At 35.7% G+C, this 20,227-nt stretch overlaps 1 long non-coding RNA gene across 2 annotated transcripts in view; it reads right to left on the reverse strand.

Annotated features, from left to right (window-relative positions):
* Positions 1-449: 449 nt before the first annotated feature.
* Positions 450-20,227, reverse strand: part of LOC139157211 (uncharacterized) — a 30,808-nt gene continuing 11,030 nt past the window's right edge. The window contains exons 3-5 of one of the 2 annotated variants that reach the window (XR_011557446.1): positions 15,288-15,422; positions 2,563-2,720; positions 450-643 (exon numbers count right to left, since the gene is read on the reverse strand). This is a non-coding gene — a long non-coding RNA (uncharacterized lncRNA). Of the gene's footprint in view, positions 817-2,562; positions 2,721-15,287; positions 15,423-20,227 lie in introns of both variants that reach the window. The other variant, XR_011557445.1, reaches the window with a different exon arrangement.

A 20,227-nucleotide genomic window follows, 5' to 3' on the forward strand; every position in this document is an offset into this window, starting at 1 on the left:
AAAAAATTAATTCTGGGTCTTTTACCATTTCACATGATTTTTGCTGACAGTGTCTTGCCATAATGTTTCATCTAAAATTATAATTAGTGCCATTTGCAACAGATAATTTATGCTAGGTACTACTACATAATCCTAACCAAGATTACTTTAGATTTCTCCACTTTTCAAGATCTCTTGATTTCCTACCTAATTTGACATAATTATCTTGAAATAATATATGATTATTACCTGTCAAATGTAGACCAAGATAATTCACTGAGCAACTGACAATCAAATTTTTTTTTGAAACAAATTAAATTCTTGCATTAAGCATTTTGCAATAGTTTTTGGGTTTTGCGTATTGATTTTATAGCTAGCAAACTCTCTACAACTATGAATGATTTTCATTCCAAATAACATCCAAAACTAAATCAGAGTCCGAGGCAAAGTATTCCTTAAAGTTCCAATTTATTAGTAGAGCCACAAGGGTACATCTGGGGGAAACCCGAATCTGAAATCCCAGGGGTTTCTGCACCCAGTTGAAAGTTGTCCCCATATCCCCAAGTCCATCACATTGACTAATCTTCATCTGCCAATTTGGCAGCAACTCCCATCTCCTTCTGTGCTGGTGCTGAAGTGCAAAGACAAGGGTGATCTTGACCATCTAGAAGGAATTTGTTATGGCTACATGAACACATCCCTCATTCAAATGTCCCTCCCAAATCTCACAGCTAAGAATACATTTTAAAATAGCATAAAGTGTGACAGACCAAAGACCCCCCCAATTAAAAAGGCTTTGGCATGACAGGCAGCATCCCTCAGGAAAAATGCCATCTCCTATAAGGAAAGAAAGATAATAAAATAAAGGGTTAAAACAGCATTCTTAACCACCTTTTCCCTTGGGAGACCCTTTGCTTTGTCTGGGTATTTATTGTGGAATTGTTTAACTAGCTTGTCAGCTTTTACATTCCAACTTTTCACCCAAGTAGCTTTGGACAAAGGGTACCACCTCCAATGGATTAGATATTGTAATTGAGCCCTAAACATTTTGGAGTCTAATTGTGTCTCTCACTGTATTTCTACAGGGGGAGGTGGTGGTTGGGCTTGTGACCTTATATTTAACCCAATCACTGGTTTTAAATGAAATTAAATGCAATGAAATACCAGGTGAATTGTCTCTAATATTCTAGGCAATGCCAGCTGCAATGACTATATTGATAATTTTAACTATTGGTAACAGGCTCCCAAATTTAGCCCCTAGCTTTTTCCTGGGCATTCTCAATCAGATGTATTTTGTGGACAAGAAAACTTTATCTTCCACAAGGAAGGGGGGTGGGGGTTGGAGCGATCAGTGCTTATTTGCTTGCTACTTATAAGCTTTTGCCAATTCAGCTAGTGCTTTCTTGGTGTTCTCCCATCTTTTTCTCCATTTGTACTCAAATGGAAAGCCGAGCTGATTGGCTAGATTGAATCCAATTGCTCATAGGAACTCTCTCCAGAACGGCATGCCTTTGTCAGAGATGACTCTTTTTGGGATGCCATGTAGGTAGTAAATGTGCTTGAGGAACAGTTTTGCTAGTTTCCTGGCCGAAACTATGACTGAGCAAGTGATGAAGTGGGCTTGCTTGGAAAACAAGTTAATAACTGTCCAAGTCACCGTGTTTCCATTGCTGTTTGGAAGATGCACAATGAAGTCTTTGGTGATATCCCAGAGCTTGCTGGGGTTGACCACTTGCTGTAGCAGTCCAGGCAGTTTTCCTGGCTGATGTTTCCTGGTTGCATAGGTGACACAGCTTCTTACATAGTCCTTTTCTGATTTCTGATTTCCATCGTACTATTTATTGTATCTAATTTACACACTGTAGCTACACACACATACAGTTGCCAATCTTTCATCTAAAAGTGCTGCTGCTTTAAACAGATAGTTTATCTTATGTAATCTATCCATTTTCCTGCCACAGTGAGTCTTAGTCAAGAAGATTTAAGTGCTTGCATCTTTTTAGGTTTTCTTAATTTTTTTCTATAATGAATTATAATTATTATAATTGTTCTGTCTTTGTTACATCCTGTTAGATCAAGTCACAAATATTTCATTGAGCTATTTTTATCCTACAAGCTTTTTTCCCCCAAGATGTCAGCAATTATATTTTTCAGTGTGTCAGGTTATGAGAATGTTATCCTTATTCTCTGCTACTGCTTTAGTCATTCTCTTTATTGGGGAGTGAGGAAGGAGGAGGAGATCTTTTTCTTCTCAAAAAGCGTCCAGACTGATATTTCTGTTATTGTATCATTTTGTAAGTCGCATTATTAATTCACCTCAGGCATGTATCTTTTTTTGTCTGCTTATAATCTTTAGTTCCTACAGTATTTCCACATAAAATCTTTCATCAGTGTCATCTATGAGCTGTCTAATCTCAATCTTATTTATGTAGCCTTCATAATTTATATTCCTCCTTTCCTCCTAAAGCTCAAGATAACAGGTACAGCACATATTCATTTCATTTTCCTACAAAATAACCCTGTGAGATAAAATAGGCAGTGAGGCAGTAAGAGACTGGTCAGCCTTATGAATGTTCTTTGTACCTGATTTCCTTGTTCTGGAATTCTCAGTCTGAGTATCAAAAAGTCCTGTAACATGTATTGTGATTCCCCCAGACAGTAATCAATACTCAACCAACGAGACTGCTTTTGAACACAATGTGAGCTGCTGGTGGTAATTTTTTTCCTGCTGAGTGGAACATCTATGGCATGGGGAGAAAAGATTTTATTCCGCATTAATTAAACAACAAGGACTCAAAATGAAGGAATTAATTAACTTTTAAAATTAAAGTCTTAATCGATTTTACAGAAAAAGATCTTAACGGAGAAGATGAATTACATGTATAAATTTTATAGAAGTGGGCCTAAATTATTAATGTTTATTTTTTCATTGTTTATCTTTTCCCTGTAGAAATGTAAACACATTTTTGGAGTGTTCCTTTGGCAATAATATTTAAAAACCAATGCAGCCCATAGTGTGTCTAAAGTTGTGGTATACCAGTTGAAGCATGTGTCTACAATCTTTCATTTACATTTTGATCATAAAACAAAGGATTGGTATGATCATAAAACAAAGGACTGATTCAGTTCTACAGAGGAATTATTGATACATCATCTGCACCTCTATAACTGTCTGATTTGGTTCTGCAACCCAACAAGACTGACACAGACTTCAGAGGATAATCAGAACTGCAGAAAAAATGCTGCCAACCTGCTTTCCGTTGAGGAACTGTATACTGCACAAGTCAAAAATGTGGCTGTGAAAATATTTACAGACCCTCTCACAACATGAACACAAACTGCTTCAACTCCTACCCTCAAAACCATGCTACAGAGCACTGCACACCAGAAAAATTAGCCACCAGAACAGTCTTTTCCTGAACACCATCACTCCACTAAACCAATAATTCCCTCAACATTGTCAAACTATTTACTGAATCTGCACTACTATTAATCTTCTAATCATGCCCATCACCCATTTCTTCCATTAATGACTGTATGACTGTAACTTTCTTGCTTGTATCCTTATGATTTATATTGAGTGGTTCCTAATATGATGCGATGGCTTATTTGTACCCTGACTATTATCACCTTAGGATTCTTGATGAACATACCTTTTTTTATTATGTACGCTGAGAACGAGTCCACGGAGAGGGGTGGCATACAAATCCAATAAATAAATAAATAAATAAAATAAAATAAATATACACCTAGACAAATTCCTTGTTTTTTCAATCCCATTTGGCCAATAAAAAATTGTTCTATAGAAGAGTAGGGAATTTTGAATTTTTTACATGTTTATTACACAACTCTCATGATCTACCTATGAGATCAGTCTATGAGCTCTTAGGAGCAAACAACAGAATATCTAGAAAATACCAGGGTACCTAAGTCAGATTTAAAGAATTGTTTTACAAAATAATCATATGGAGTGTTCAAGAATAGGTGCTCCTTTCTTCTATTTTTATTGTAAGTTTAAATAAATTGTCTTGTGATAATGGCAGTCATGGCATTTCCATTTTCCAGTTAGTTTGTTTTTCAATGCTAGAAGTATCCCTCTCCATGGAACCATACCCACTCAGGTTTCTATTCATTTTATCTTTTAAAAAAAATGGTGTGTGTCCACTTTGGGAGATTTATGAGCTTTGAAAACATGTATTTTATTTTGTTACAATACAATGCTCTGCTGGATTATTAAATGTAAAAATTGTACGTGTTATGTGTTGTGCATTTGTGCAGCTGCCTCAGCAGTAATCCTTAAAGACATTTTTAAGGGCTCTTCATCATTGTGTGTTCTGCAAATGGTGACACCTAGTTTTCCTTCCAACAGTTTCTGCTGTAGCATAGCCTTGGAAAATGAGAATTTTCTAAGCTATCTGACTGGACTATACTTTGAAATGAAACCTTTTTAATGATTATCACCACTTTCTCAAATTTGTTGCACACACCCACCCCATGAAAATATTGCTATTAAATGATAACCAACATATCATTTTGTTCAACCTGCAGCTTGCTTTATGTATAATAGAGTAAAACTCACCCCAGCTACTAGACTGATCTGCTCAAAAATTAGTTACATTCTCTTAAATATGAAGAGGTGACATGACTGCTAAATATCTAAGGGAAAAAAGGTTCAGGTAAAGAAAAGTGTTGTTTTGTATAGAACCCATTTGAAAGAGGAGAGAGGAATGCATGTACCAATAAAGGAAAATATACGTAGTTCAGGATAATAATAATAATTAATAATAATTTATTGGATTTGTATGCCGCCCCTCTCCACCCCTCAGGATAGAATGAGGGATCTCTGGTGCTCTCTGATTTTGGCTGTTTTCTTGCAGATGTTTCATTACCCAAACTAAGTAACATCATCAGTACTAGGGAGTTTCTTTTGCACTCTGACAAATTAGCCATCAATAGATACATAGATATAAGAAATATCTATAGACTATGCAAAAGAAAAAAGTCAATCAGCACCCAGGTGATCATAAATTATCTGATTAACATCAGACCAACAATCAAGTAAACAATACAAATCAAGGAACTGCCAAACAAGATAACCCAAAGCAGTCCAACCAAAGAATCTCCAAGACCACCCTACCAATATTGACAGGGAAAGTCACTGAAATATAAACTGAGGGCAAACTCCACTCCTTACTAGTACTGATGATATTCCAAAGCTGCTTTTTCAAGATGCAACTGGACTTTCTTGTTTTTCTTTGAACATATTTTACTTCTTATCCAAGAAGCTTCTTCAGCTCTGACTGGATGGTGGGAAATGGGAGGATTTATACTCTTTGAAGAAAGCAGATCATTTGCATTCTTTTTGAGAGTTGTTGAGGCCACCTGGAGGTTTTTCTCTGTGTCCTCAGGGTCGCCTGAATAGTGCGAATGGATGGTGGAGCCTTCCTGGAACTGCTGAAAGGACTGTGTTGTAGGCTGGAGGTAGATGATACTATATCCCTCCCTCTCTGTTGAGAGAGGGCTCTTCAATTTTGACATAGATGGCCTCTTTGACCCCTCTTTCAAATCAAAGGTCCTCTCTGTCCAAAATATGAACTTTGCTGTCTTCAAAAGTGAGGTCTTTGCCTATTAAATGCAGATGGGCTGCTGAATCTTTTCCTGATGGGTTTGTTCTATATTGTGCCATGTGTTTATGAAGTAGTTGCTTTGTTTCCCCAATATACAGATCTGCACTTGGCTCACTTGCACTTGCATTGTCTATACTATGTTGCTCAGCTTGTGTCTTTGTATTTTATCCTTGAGTTGGACAAGCTTCTGTCTTAGTGTATTCTTGAGTTTGGTGCACTTATGCTGTGTAAACTTAAGATATTCCTGAGCTTTTCCAGTATTCCTGCAATGTATGCAATGACAACATTGCTTTATTTGGATGACTGAGAATCTCCATACACATTTAGCACTAATGGTGTGACCTAGTTTGGGTAATGAACCATCTGCAAGAAAACAACAAAGCTCAGAGAGCAGCAAGGATGTAACTTCTTTAAAATTTATTTAGTAGGCTTAAGATCATCATAAACTATCATTTTGAGATGTGTGTGTGTGATGTTATGCTGTATTGAACTTCTACTCACTTGGCAGTTCCTGCTACTTGGATAATAATTTCTTATCTACCCTATCCCCTGAATAATAATAAAATCCACTCTTTATATAAATAAAATGTATATTATACATAAATAACATAATATTATTATATATTAATATATTAATTATATATTAACTGTGAGGTGGTGCAGCAGGTAGAGTACTATACTGCAGGCCACTAAAGCTGACTGCTAAATCTGCAGGTCAGCGGCTCAAATCTCATCACTGAGGATCCGGATTTTGGGGCAATATGCTGGCTCTGTTAAAAAGTGCTATTGCGAACATGTTGTAAGTCGCCCTGAGTCTAAGGAGAAGGATGGTATAAAAAAAATAAAATAGATCGATCAATAGATCGATAGATAATAGTCTATAACTGTCTGGTTTGGTCCATCAACCCAACAAGACAGACACAGACTTCAGAGGATAATTAGAACTGCAGAAAAAGTCCATGGAGAGGGGAGGCATTCAAATCAAATCAAATCAAATCAAATCAAATCAAATCAAATCAAATCAAATCAAATCAAATCAAATCAAATCAAATCAAATCAAATCAAATCAAATCAAATCAAATCAAATCAAATCAAATCAAATCAAATCAAATCAAATCAAATCAAATCAAATCAAATCAAATCAAATCAAATCAAATCAAATCAAATCAAATCAAATCAAATCAAATCAAATCAAATCAAATCAAATCAAATCAAATCAAATCACACTCAGCTGTACAGCTGCACCCCATGTCCACTCAGTGAAGCAGTGGAAGTAATGTGCCAGTGTCCGAGGGCTGTCAGAGTCTGGATGGATGCCAACAGGCTCAGACTCAATCCAGACAAGACAGAGTGGCTGTGGATACTGCCTCCCAAAGACACGTCCATTTGTCCATCCATTACTCTGGGGGGGATTATTGACCCCCTCAGAGAGAGTTCACAACTTGGGCCTCCTCCTCGATCCACAGCTAACTTTAGAGCACCATCTTTCAGCTGTGGCAAGGGGGGCATTTGCCCAGGTCTGCCTGGTACACCAGTTGCGGCCCTATTTGGGCAGGGAATCTTTGCTCATGGTCACTCATGTCCTTATCACCTCGAGGTTCAACTACTGCAATGCTCTCTACATGGGGCTACCTTTGAAGAGTGTTCACAAACTTCAGATCGTCCAAAATGCAGATGTGCGAGCAATATTGGGCCTTCCAAGACATGCCCATATCTCATCATCACTCCGCGGACTACATTGGCTGCCGAACTGTTTCTGGACACAATTCAAAGTGTTAGTTATGACCTATAAAGCCCTGCATAGCATAGGACCAGACTATCTCTGAGACCGCCTTCTGCCGCACGAATCCCAGGGACCGGTGAGGGCCCCCAAAGTTGGTCTCCTTAAGGTCCCATCGACCAAACAATGTCGTCTGGCGGGACCTAGGAGAAGAGCCTTCTCAGTGGGGGGCCCAGCCCTCTGGAATCAGCTCTCCCCGGAGATTCGTACTGCCCCCACCCTCGTTGCCTCCCAAAAGAGCTAGGCCTGGGGTTTCTAGATCTTCCCCCTGACCAATGAATATTTTTTAGTATGATTGTCGAATGAATAGTTAATGGAAGTTTTCTAAAGTAGAATTTTTAGGATTGTTTTTTAATGTATTATTAATTGGATTGTTTATTATTGTTTCTGTATATACTGTGAGCCTCCCCGAGTCCTTGGAGAGGGGCAGTATACAAATCCAATTAATTAATTAAATAAACAAACAAACAAACAAACATCATAGACAAGATTTACAAATGTGCAGAAATAGACAAAATGACCATGTAAATTAAGGGAACAAATAGCAAAGAATTTGATGAGATATGGAACAATTGGTATAAATGGATTGAGGAAAGAAATAGAGTAATATGACACAATGTAGTGGTGTTCATAAAATAGATGAATACATATACATGATATAGACAAGGTGTAAGGGAATACAAAATTAAATGAATAAGTAGTAATAGCTTTTCACATATCCACTTCTGTACCTACTTGTTATATCTATCCAGTGATATTTTTATATACCTGTAAGTACAATTATCTATTACTTATTTATTTTGCTTACCATACCTACTATATCTTTTGGAATAAAATATATTGTATATAGATGTATTAATGAGGAATACAATAGAATGGACTATGATCTGTAAATGACAATCATGAACTATATTTTTTTTAATATCTAAAAATCAATAAATAAATTTTTATTTAAAAAGTTGCCCTCCTCCATGTAGAGACCATGTAGCCCCACGTAGAGAGCATTGCAATGCTTGAGGCTTGAGGTGATGAATTACAAAGACAGTGCAGATGAAAAATCTTTTAAAGATTCCAGATGAAAAATACCATCAGGAATAAAAGGAACAAATATTTTAAAGCATATTTTCCCTTTCTTCAGATTGCTAAAATATTGGGCAGTTGAACTTCTATCCCTCTCACTACTTTAAACATTTATTCATTCCGTAACAAGTATCAAAATACTCAAAAGAATGAATTTGAAGACACAACAGGGTTACTTCCACCATTAATAGTCTACAAAGTGAGATTTCTCTGTCTGTTGACCCAGCTGAAAATGATAGGAGTTCAATTGCATGGTGAAAAAGGTTATGTGAAAAAGAGCTAATATTGTCAATTGCATCCAGATGAGTTTAGTCCACTGCCAGCAAGAAATTCTAATAAAAAAAGTGGGTAAAGGAGTGACAGAACTCCAGTTTTATGTGGCTCTTAGCACATGGTGTAATAATATGCCTCACCCTATCTCCATTATGAAGGGAACATGGTTTACCACAATAGAGCGGGCTTGCTAAATGAGATGGACTAAACTTCACCATGTTTTCAGCAACTACTGGTATATTGTTAGATCAAACTGGGTCTGGAATGTGTTTACTCAAGAGGTTTTTTCCCCCAATGTACCAAGCATGTGGGCTGTTTCTAAAGGGAGTCAGTCTCTGTCAGCAGGACTTCTGTGGAGTGTGGGAAGAAACAGGCCTGTACTGTTATATAAAAAGCTGATGGGCTCAGCAAGAACCAGACTAACATATAATAAAGAAGATAGGTGTACATAGTTTGCCCCTTATTCCCCATGCCTTCACTCTTTAAAAATATGTTGGGAAATCTGATCACAGATCTCCAAATTTATGTCCAGGAAATATGATGATTAGGACATCCGTGGAACATAAACATTCCTATTTTTATTTTTAAAAGCAAGCTGAGTTAACCATAAGAACATAAGAACCATAAGTATTTTAGGCCAATACTTTTTTAGAGGTTAGTTGAAAAACTGCAAAAATGAGTAAGCTTTTAGGATTCTTAGATCTTTTCAGCAAGCAAAAGTAAAGAATGATGATGGAAGGCAAGGGAAATAATGGAGATCTATAATTTGGAAAGTGTAATTTTTATATGGAAAGAGTTGAATAGGAGTGGAGAAGGGAGATCCAGACATTCAAATTAGTCTCCATAGGAGGGTATATTGTTTTGATTCCCTCTAGAAATGTTCTTAAGTTCTGTTGGCTAGAATAAAGTAGCAGGCAAGGTAAGATCATATTTCCACTTTTTAAAAAAAGTACTTATGTTTTAAACCGTAAAATATTGTTTTATGTGTTTATTTAAATCAGTTTAAATAATATATTCTCATCTTACAGATGTGACTCTGGGTGGCTGATGAAGATTGAAAAAATACAATATAAATACTGAATATCATAAAAAGCCACATTTTACAACCAACTAAAACATAAAGTGGCTGCCAATACCAACAGTTTAGGTTTAATTACTCTTCCAGCACTCATCCTCAGAAAAACAACCAGTTCTTCAAGATTTTCCAAAAGCTAAGCAAACTCTGAGCTACTCATCTCTGGGAAGGTAGAGTGTTTAATGGGGAGGGAACAACTCTGGAAAAGTCTTGTCTATCCTATATTCTTCCTGCCGAGCATATTCTTCCTCCCCAACATAGCAGGATAGGTGCAATTCAATATAACCGTATTTGGAAACAATTTCCAGGTTGCTATTTTATACATGGAATTGTGCCACATTCTTGAAGTTCCTATTTTAATCTGACATTTTGCTTACATATCATTTACTTTATTTCTCCAATGTATTATTTATAACTTTTATTTTTTTCTTCTTATCAATTTCAATTTGCTAATCAAATATTTGTACAGCTTAACAGAGACATGTTTTGACTAAAACTTGGGTATAAAATGTCTATAGCATTTTATCTTATTAATAGTGTATTAGAATAAATTGTTAATATGTTATCTTAGATTTGATGGATTCCTCAAGACTTTTTTGATATCCACCTGTATTTTATTGTTTATTTTGCTTTCATCATTTGACTATTTTTTTCATTCTTTTAAATCTATATATCAGTAAAAATAAAAATAAAAATATCTAGAAGGATATTTTAACATATTTAACATATTCTATTATTATTATTAGTCTTTTATTAGTTCATAATATAAAATACAAAAATAAAAAGTATGCATATTGTCTCCTCTGTGTACCTAGGGAGGGGAGGAATAACAACAAGGCGGAGAAAGTAGTGATTAGTACCCCCAAAGTAATGCCTCATAGCCCTACTCTACCCCTGGGGGGAGAAAGGAAATACGCAAAAGAGAAAGAAACAACAGTAACTTCACCTGTTAGCATGACTAAACTAGCAACAAAAAGCTAATTACAGGAGGGAAGGAATGGTGTGAGCCTGTGACATGGGCAATAAGGAAATTGGGCAGCATTGTATAAGATCAACTATGTCTTCGATGGGGATTTTAATGCTCTGACAAAGTTAGTAGATGACTAACGAAAGCTAAGTAATTTTAGTAGTTTTAAATAATTTTAAACATTCCAGAGATCGCAATGGCTGTTGCCTCTTTATTTATAAATACACCTGGAACTTGCATTTTGTCTGTGTCTGTGTGTCTGTTTGTGTCTGTGTAGGTCTTGACATATTTGGGTCTTTTCCCATGTAAGATTGATAGACTCCTAGTGATGTTTCGAAAAGGTCCCACTCATCGTCTTCAGGCTGGAATCTTACATCAATCTTTGTAGTTCACAATATAACCATCCAATAATACATATCCATTTATTTCTAAATATTTAATTGTAGAATAAAAAGCACAGAAACAGCACTAAATTGAATTCCAATGGTCTGACTTGAGCACTTAAAAATAATTTAATTTTAAAGAAATTGCAAACAGCCAATAATACAGGTCAAATTGAACTTCAGGAGGGAGAACTTTCCCTTTGACAAATGCAGCGACTGAAAAGCAATATCTGCTCTCTCATCTCACGTGTATGAATAATAGGTTTTCCTGGGAAGGATGACCAAACGGGGTAGTCAAAACTAGAGAACTAGTTTTACATGTAATTCACTAACATCACAATCTAAATAGAAGTGTTAATTGAATTTGCACCATAGCAGGTTCTTAGGAGACTACTACCAGTAGCTTAAATGAAGAAGACAAAAAGAGTACTCTCAGCAATAAATCTAGGGAAACATTCCAATCTATTATTAAAACAAATTGGATTTTATCATATTGACATAGTGATGTATGAAATACACAGTAAAATAATAGTGGTGAAGGCATAATCATTTAAAATCCTTCCTGGTTGTCTGAAATGACATTGTGTCTTAAATCCATGGTATCCTAACCAAAAAGGAAACAAAAATCCTACTTGTTTTATAGTAAAAGACAATTTCTAGCTGTATTAAGAGCTAATAGACAAAGAATTTCCATAGGCTAAAAACCTTAATGAAGTTGGTCTAAGTAATAGGCTTTTAACTGCTGACTATAGTGACTGATACTATTTAGAAGGGTTATATTTAATCATATGGAACCAATTAAAAATAGCATTCTCCTACTCAACATAGACCAACATAGCTTGCATTGAACAATATATTGATCTAATGTGGAAAACAGAGGGTTTTCCCCCCCTCTCTACATATTTTCATGAATATATTTCCATAGATACCCACTTAGTAGTCCTGCTAGAAGCTCTATGGAATCAAACCCCCCCCCCCCATTGGCTTTTCGTAAATGGCAGGGCCTGGGGACCATGACTCAACAACTATCATGGCCAAGTTGTATGAAAGTTATGTATGCATGTTGATGGGTTAGCTTATTTGGGCTTTTAATTAATGTTTTATAGTTTAGATTTATATTTGACTTGTTTTTATTATTTTATAATTTATATTGTTGTGAACCACCCTGAGTCCTTCAGAATTGGGTGGCATAGAAGTCAAATATATATATTGTTGTGGTTCAGCCTGGGACCCCTCCGGGAATGGCTGATTTGCTGTCGGCTTCCAGCTCAGAGGGAGAGGCTGAGGACCAGGAGGTGCAGACTGACGAGGAAGCGGAATCCCAGGCTGAAGAAGAAGGACAGCCAGAGTTCCACCAGGGGGAGCTCTCCCCAGCAAGCAGCCTGGATTCCCTGGGGGAAGATGCTCATGACATCATAGATATGCGACAAAGGAGAGCTAATCAGAGACGAACTCAATTGGCCAGGTATTTCCAGCATTAGAGGTCACAGCTGGGTTTGGGTGTGGTGCTTGGGAAAGGATAAAAGGCGGCCCCACCCTTCCTGGCTTGTGGAGTTTTATCTTGGAGATTCGTGAGACCTGTCTGTGAACTTTGGTGGCTACAATCCTGGTTTGTGCCTTGGACTATTGAAACCTTGGGGGGGGGTGCCAGCAAGAAGCTTGTGAAATTGACTGGACATCAGGACCCTGTTGTAACGTATTGTAACCTGTCTGCTGTGAAGACAGGTTTTCCTTTGTGCTTATTTTTTCCTGCTATAAAATACTTTTGGGATTTTACCAGTGGAGGTCTGGGAAAACCCAGACAGAACAAACTTCAGAGAGAGATATTTTAGATTACATTAGACTAGACTAGACTAGAATGGAGGTCTTCTAGTCCAATCTAGTCTAGGCAGAAAACCCTATATCATTTCAGACCAAATGGTTATCCAATCTCTTCTTTAAAACTTCCAGTGTTGGAGCATTCTCATTCATCACCTAACAAATCTTGTTGATACACAATCTGGTGACTTCATCCCATTCCTAAGAGGCATTTCTAAGCGGCATGCATAAGCACACAACATGTCTACCATCCTGTGCTAATATTTTATTCATACCATTTAATATATTAATAACCATGTTTATACCTATATCTGTTATCAAATACATGCTTGACTAAATAAAACAAACAAACAAAATGTACATGATAGTGGCAACCTTTATCCATCAAGACCTGAACAACAGTAGTGGAATTATTTTCAAAGGGGCCAACTGAATTTACTATTAAACTGATTATTTTAACTAGTGATGTATGCTTCCTTATCATCAACATTGTTTTAAACAAACCTACACTTTCTCAAATCACTGATTTCAGCAGATTTGGCTGCTAAGAAAATAGTTTCTGGTTTCAAAGCTTCCTCTTCCTCTGAATTTTGAAAGTAGTCTTATCCTAGGCAGTTACTGTTGTGCTACATACATATGTTCTATATATTTATTCCTTAGCAACTATGAGATCTTGAACAAATCATTTCACTTTCCTTAAAGAAGCAAATACATGTTTACACAGAGTGATTAAGTATTTATAAAAATGGTGAATCAACAATTTCTTTAAGATTTGAATAAGAAAGCATGGTGTCCTGAAATTGAAACAATAAAACATGAGAGTGCTGATCCCTTCTACAGTTTTGGTTTCGGAAATCAAAACCTCAGATCTTGAAATCAAAATTTCAAGTACTGAAACTATCCCATCACACAGAAAACCAGACTTTGCAACCAAAATCCATGGAGATAATGATTCTACCCATATAAGCTTGTGGCTAATGAAAACCAAATGAGCTTCAGTACAGCAACCTCTGTACAAATTATTCTGCTCAAAAATATTAAGGCTCTTGGAAATAATATGTATGATAGCCTGATTTTCTACTTAAAGTTTATCTGACTTTTCTTATCTTTTGTACTTCTTGTGCTTCAATCACATTACTCCACTGATGGATGGATGGATGGATGGATGGATGGATGGATGGACAGACAGGTGATAGGTGAATTTACTGAACCCTTGTTTTTGCTTTGATTCAGAATTATGTATTAATTAAAAATTTCCTTCACCTTTCAAGGTCATTCACATACTCCTTTATACAAGGAGATGAGCTTCATTTGAAGAAGATTTTACATTCTTTTATAGCAATGAAAAAAATAATCTGGGAAGATAGAAAGCAACATCTAATGATACTTTTAATGTTAGAATTCATAATTTGGTGATTGGGAAGACTGTTCAAACATGTATTCTTGTTAGAGGGCAGATTCCTAGCAAAGGGGAGATTTCAAAGTCATATAATATGGAAATACAGAAATGCATTTCCATATTATACAGTAAATGGTGGCAAAGTGTTTGTGTTTGTATGTTGTGGGGGTTTTTTTGGTGTGTGTGGGTGTGTGTGTTTATTGCTTTTCTGTTCTGTTCTGGTGATCCAGATTTTAGCAGCATAAGATAGTTCTACTTATTGCTTCTAAGACACCTTTCTAAGAACCATAGTTTTGCAAGTTTAACAGAATAAAGGTAAAGGTAAAGTATTCCTGCAGAATTTACTCTGCTAGTTTTTGCTGACTACAGTAGTACTCTTCTCCATTTCAATATCATCAAGCCAATGCTGTCTGAAGACATTTTCCCAGTCATGTCGCCAGCATAACATCATTGAGCTCTGTTATCTTCCCACCAAAATGGTACCTATTTATTTACTTGCCTGCTTTTGACCTGCTAGGAGCTGTGGCCTGGTACTCAGTTCTGAACCTAGGATACTGGTTGTCCAGCTCACAAACCCAGCATCTTAACCACTAAGCTACTTTGCTGCCCATTATCAGAGTAGTATAATAAATGTCATTTGAATGGCGTAATACCCAATATAAATTTAGAAGTTTGTATTTAAGGATATATAGAAGTTTGCACATAATAGCTTATTTCTAAACAATTGTATTTATGTAGTTGCTATCTCACATGCCTAAAGAGAATTCAAGCTGCATGCAAAGATATTCAGCTGAAGATAAGTTGTTTGTTTGAAACTTTATAGCAAAATTCCACCTGCATTTATAACTAAATGCAGGATTCATCAATTTGAGACAGAATATTATAAAGACATTTGGATTTGAATACCTGATTCAGGAGTTTCTTAAATGATTCTTTAAAAGAGCTTCATTTGTCAGGATGAGGAAAGGTTTTATTTCATCTCTCTGATAATTCTCTTTGGTGCCATGGTAGGATTAATACTGAATTATTTTGATTGGGAGCCTATTGAAACAATAAGTGGGAAATGAATATTAGAAGGAATCTTCAGCATATTTTTAATGAACAAAACATAAAGGAAAATGTGACTTTTTGATTAGTTCAGATAGAACTGATGCCCAGGGACACTTCATTTCAGCAGGAAACTCCTTTGCTATTCAGTTTTGGACACTATCTTGTCCAAAAGCAAAAGAAGAGTGAGGTCACAGTTTAAAGTTGGATCTTTCTGCCAAAGGAACTTAAATTTGCAATTAAAGATTTTAAAATCTTCATTTCTTTGTAAATATATATATAGCAAAGGGGTGTTTCTCTCTCTCTCTCTCTCTCTCTCTCGTGTGTGTGTGTGTGCGTGTTCATGTGCGTGCACAGACAGGTGCTCACCCATTTCCTGAAATAATTATGTAAAGAATCCTTTCATCTCAGCCCTTACCTTTTATCTGTATGCTAGTGCATTAGACTATGAACCATATTTTTTTCAAGTAAAGATGTGCCAAGCGTTTCCAAGTAACATATATTCATTGATTTCCAAATGTTAGAATAATATAGACAACATTAACATAATTTACATATTAGTGGCCAATGACAGCATTATGGAAAGTAATTGAACTTTAAAATTATTTCTGAATAGCATAGACAGCTTAATTGGTAGGCTGTCAAATACAAACAGCAAGATTTTAGATGACTCCTTAATGTCAGAATCAGAGTTTTTCATCTTATATATGCATATTTATATTTTTATTGCAATCTTGTATATGCTTGATAAAGATAGATAGACAGACAGACAGACAGACAGACAGACAGACAGACAGACAAAAATAAATATTGCTCTCTGCATAATTGGTATAAATAATAATTTATCCAGGAACAGATAAAAACTGCAAAACCAAGGCAAAATAAAACACCCTGCATGTTAAGCCAGTCTAAATATCCATTTATAAAATTAAAAATGAAAATAGAGTTTAGCTAACATCTTCTAAAAATAATTATATTTTTGATGTTCACTAGCATGAATTTATTATTAGATTTGTATGCCGCCCCTCTCTGTAACTTGGGACGGCTCAGAATGGCCTTTTCTTTTCCTCATTTTCAAAATTTCCAAGAAAATTGCAATTAAATAATATCTTCAGAAACCAGGTTTATAAATTGTAATTGGATTGCTAGTTTCTGATAAACAAGCATTCTTTTTTCTCACAACTTACCATAGTTATGGCTGGGAACACTGATTATATTGCATTGTCATAAGGCCAAAGGGGAATGAGAGTTCTTGCATTCATTCTGATTTGACTTGAAAATGATATCACCAAGGAGCAAGCCATCAACAATTATGGAAAGAATACTTTTGTATCTTTACTACAATACACAGAATTATTACAAGGCTCATTCATATGGCCCTATTCATACAGATCCAGCTATTTTCTGTATAAATCCAACACTCCACCAGATGGTGGCATAGCGATTCAAAAAACTCAGATTCTGACATTAAGTAGTCATGAGTACTTGGGAACAGTAGGACAAGGATGGTAGGAACATAGGTGTATGAATGCACGCCCCTTACAGACCTCTTAGGAATGGGTGAGATAAGCAGTAGACAGTCTAAAGTTAAAGTTTTAGGGATTTGGGGAAGAAACCATAAAGTCAGGCAGTGTGCATTGACTCTATTGCTGAAGTCGTATTTTTTTCAATCGAGTTTGGAATGTTTTACCTTAATTTTGTTTATATTATGTTCATGTATTGTTGTGGTTGAAGCTAGTCATTGGAGAGTAGAACATTGTAGTAGATAATTTTATGTCTACACTTCGGTCAGACCTAAGGTGCTGTAGTTCTAAATTGTGTAAACCTAACATCTCAGGTCTGGTGGCATAAGGTATTCTGTTGCAAAGAGAGGGGTGGAGGACTTTTCTTGTGAAATATCTCTGAACATTCTTAATTGTATTAATGTCCAATATGTAGTGCAGGTTCCAGACAGATTAGCTATATTTGAGAATTGGTCCAGCAAATGTTTTGTATGCTCTGGTTAGTAGTACAATATTACCAGAGAAGAAGCTATGGAAGGTTAAGTTAACAACTCTTAATGGGGTGGGGTTTTTTTTGGCAATGTTGTTGCAGTGGGCTCTGGTGCTTAGATCATTAGAGATGAGTTCTCCGAGGTCTTTAACAAAGTGAGGGTTATCTATAAGGTCATGTCCATCCACCTTGTATTTTATGTTCTGGGGGTTTTTGGGGATTCTTTTTTTTTTGGGGGGGGGGGGGGTCAATGTGCAAGACAGAGCATTTGCTGGTTGAGATTTGAAGTTGTCAATTGCTTGATCATTGTGACACACAGTCAAGGTCTTTTTGATAGGTAGCAATATTGTTGGTAGTATTGAATAGTTTTACATAATTAACAAAGATAACAGTTGCTTTTAATATGATTTAATTAATATGATGAACTGGTGCAATGGCTGATAGCTCTAAAATTCTGGTGAAGAAGTTGAATTTCTGGAAAAGAGACAAAGAGATAATGGGGAAAAAACCTTCCAGTGTCTACTGAAACAGAACCAAAACTATCAGACCTGTGGTGACATACATATAAGATATGCATGCCGTTCACATGTGGGAACTAAAGGATCTAGGTCAATGGAGCAGACCTCATGAGCCTTTCTACACAAAGGACACAGCAATGCAACAATTCCCCAGTGAATGAGCTCCTGTAGTGTCAAACATTTTGTGGAAATGTTTCAAATCCTGTGATTATTATGAGTCTTTCAATTGTGTTATTTATTGGTAAGGCAACAGGAATCAGATTTCACTTGAAAGTGGCAAAAGGTTGGGATAATTATGTAACCACCGAGAGGAAAAATGTAAAACTCAAAATGCCTTCCCTCATGTGCCATTAATATACTTAAGCACTGCTGTTTAAGAAGCCCTTTTTAAAAGCTCAATGCTTTATACAGGGATAATGTACTTTCTTTTGAAATGCAGCTCCATTATTTAATCTACGAGACACTGGCTTGGAATCATCCCAAGGTGTAAAATATTTGCAAGAAAAGAAAAGGAGGGGAAAGATTAACATGACACCTCTGTCAGGAACCACCGTCTGATGACTCATTAGCACATTAGCTACAATATATGGTTCACTAGCTTATTTTGAGATTGCCACAATATTTTGGCACACAGCTTTCACACGCACCCAGGGCTTTGTGGGGAACAAATAGGACATTAAAGGGTTTATTTTACATAATGTTCTGTAGGACAAGATCTTGCCTCAGATTTCTTACCCCATTATTTTCAAGATTGTATACATTAATAAAAATAACTGTTTGCAATGTAAAAACAAATTATCACCTTTAAAACATGTAATAAATGTTAGAATGAATTGGTTGTTGCTATCAGACTAAAATAAAGAGGAAACAGAGACAAGCTTTGCGTTTCAGGTCAATGTTACTACAGAGTGGATTCACTGATGTTTCATGATATAGTTTACTCTCCATTCATTGATACATCACATTTATATGGTTGGTCAATTCAAACAACATGACTTTAAGTGGGATACAAGAGAAAACCATACATAGAACAGTAAATGTAACACAAGAAAAATAAAACAATACTTTAAAGTAATTTAAATTAAAAGATGGCATTCAAATTAAAATCTATTGTGAGTAAGCCAATTATGATTTCACCAATCCTGATTCAAGACTGTAGAAGATTCTTTAGAGACATGCCACTTGCCTACCACTTTCTCTGTTAGTTGTTAAGAACAAAGAAAACACAATCATTATTGCTTTAATAAAGTGTTTAAACTTCCTACTCAAAGTTGTACTCCTTTTTTTTCACCATCCCCAGAAACTGCTGCAAAGTGCCTTCTGTCCCCTGTCCTATTGCTCTCCTATATCTCCCATACCTTTCTTCTTTTCCCATATCTCTTCTTCTATTCTTTCATTGATATGTTCTATTAGTATATCTTCTTTTCTATTATTTCTTAGATATATTTTACTATGAGTATCTCCTCTATAACCTTCATCATGTATTTTACTATGTGTGTATATATATACCCACTAAAACCCTCATTGTGTATATGACAAAATAAATAAATAAAAAATAAATAAAAATAAATAAAAAATAAATAAATAAAAAATAAATAAATAAATATTCACTGTGTTTCTAAATGTAGTCTTGAATTATTTAAAGTAACACACTTTAATTAGGATATGCCGTACAACTAACCTAGCATCTCACAGTACAAAGACTAGAAACAGGGCTTATTTTTAGTGATAGCATCCCAATTGTGTTTGTGTGTTTCTTGGAGTTGTATGACTGGTTCCCATATCTTCTTATTTTAAACAACTGGAGGACTGCATATTCCCAAGGACGTTTCTAAAAAAAACATTTTTTATTTTAAATTAACTTTATTTTCATTGACAAATTGAGATTCTTTCAAATTGTTTTATTGTCTTATCACATTGTGTGTGTTTTTTTCAAGTCTGTCTTTATTTTTCTACGTGTTGAGAGAAATGCTGATCAGAATCAGATGATATAGATTATCTTATAGATTGTCAAACATCCACATCTGCTTCTCCAAGATCCTTGAAAAATACTCAATAGATGGTAAAAGTGCCAAATATAGTCTAAACATTTGTCTGACTGTGTGATAAACTACAATAACAAATTAAATTTATTTCAATGGTAGCAATATCTTGTGATGGCCAGCTTTATTCAAAGAGTAAGAAAAGAATAAATTACTCTGTTAAATGTACAGTACACTTTGCTCAGGAGTGGGTTCAGTGAAGGGCTACTAAATTTTTTACTACCACACTGTGGGCGTGGCTTATGCA

This window comes from Erythrolamprus reginae, chromosome 1 (genome assembly GCF_031021105.1).
Source record: "Erythrolamprus reginae isolate rEryReg1 chromosome 1, rEryReg1.hap1, whole genome shotgun sequence".
NCBI lineage: Eukaryota > Metazoa > Chordata > Lepidosauria > Squamata > Dipsadidae > Erythrolamprus > Erythrolamprus reginae.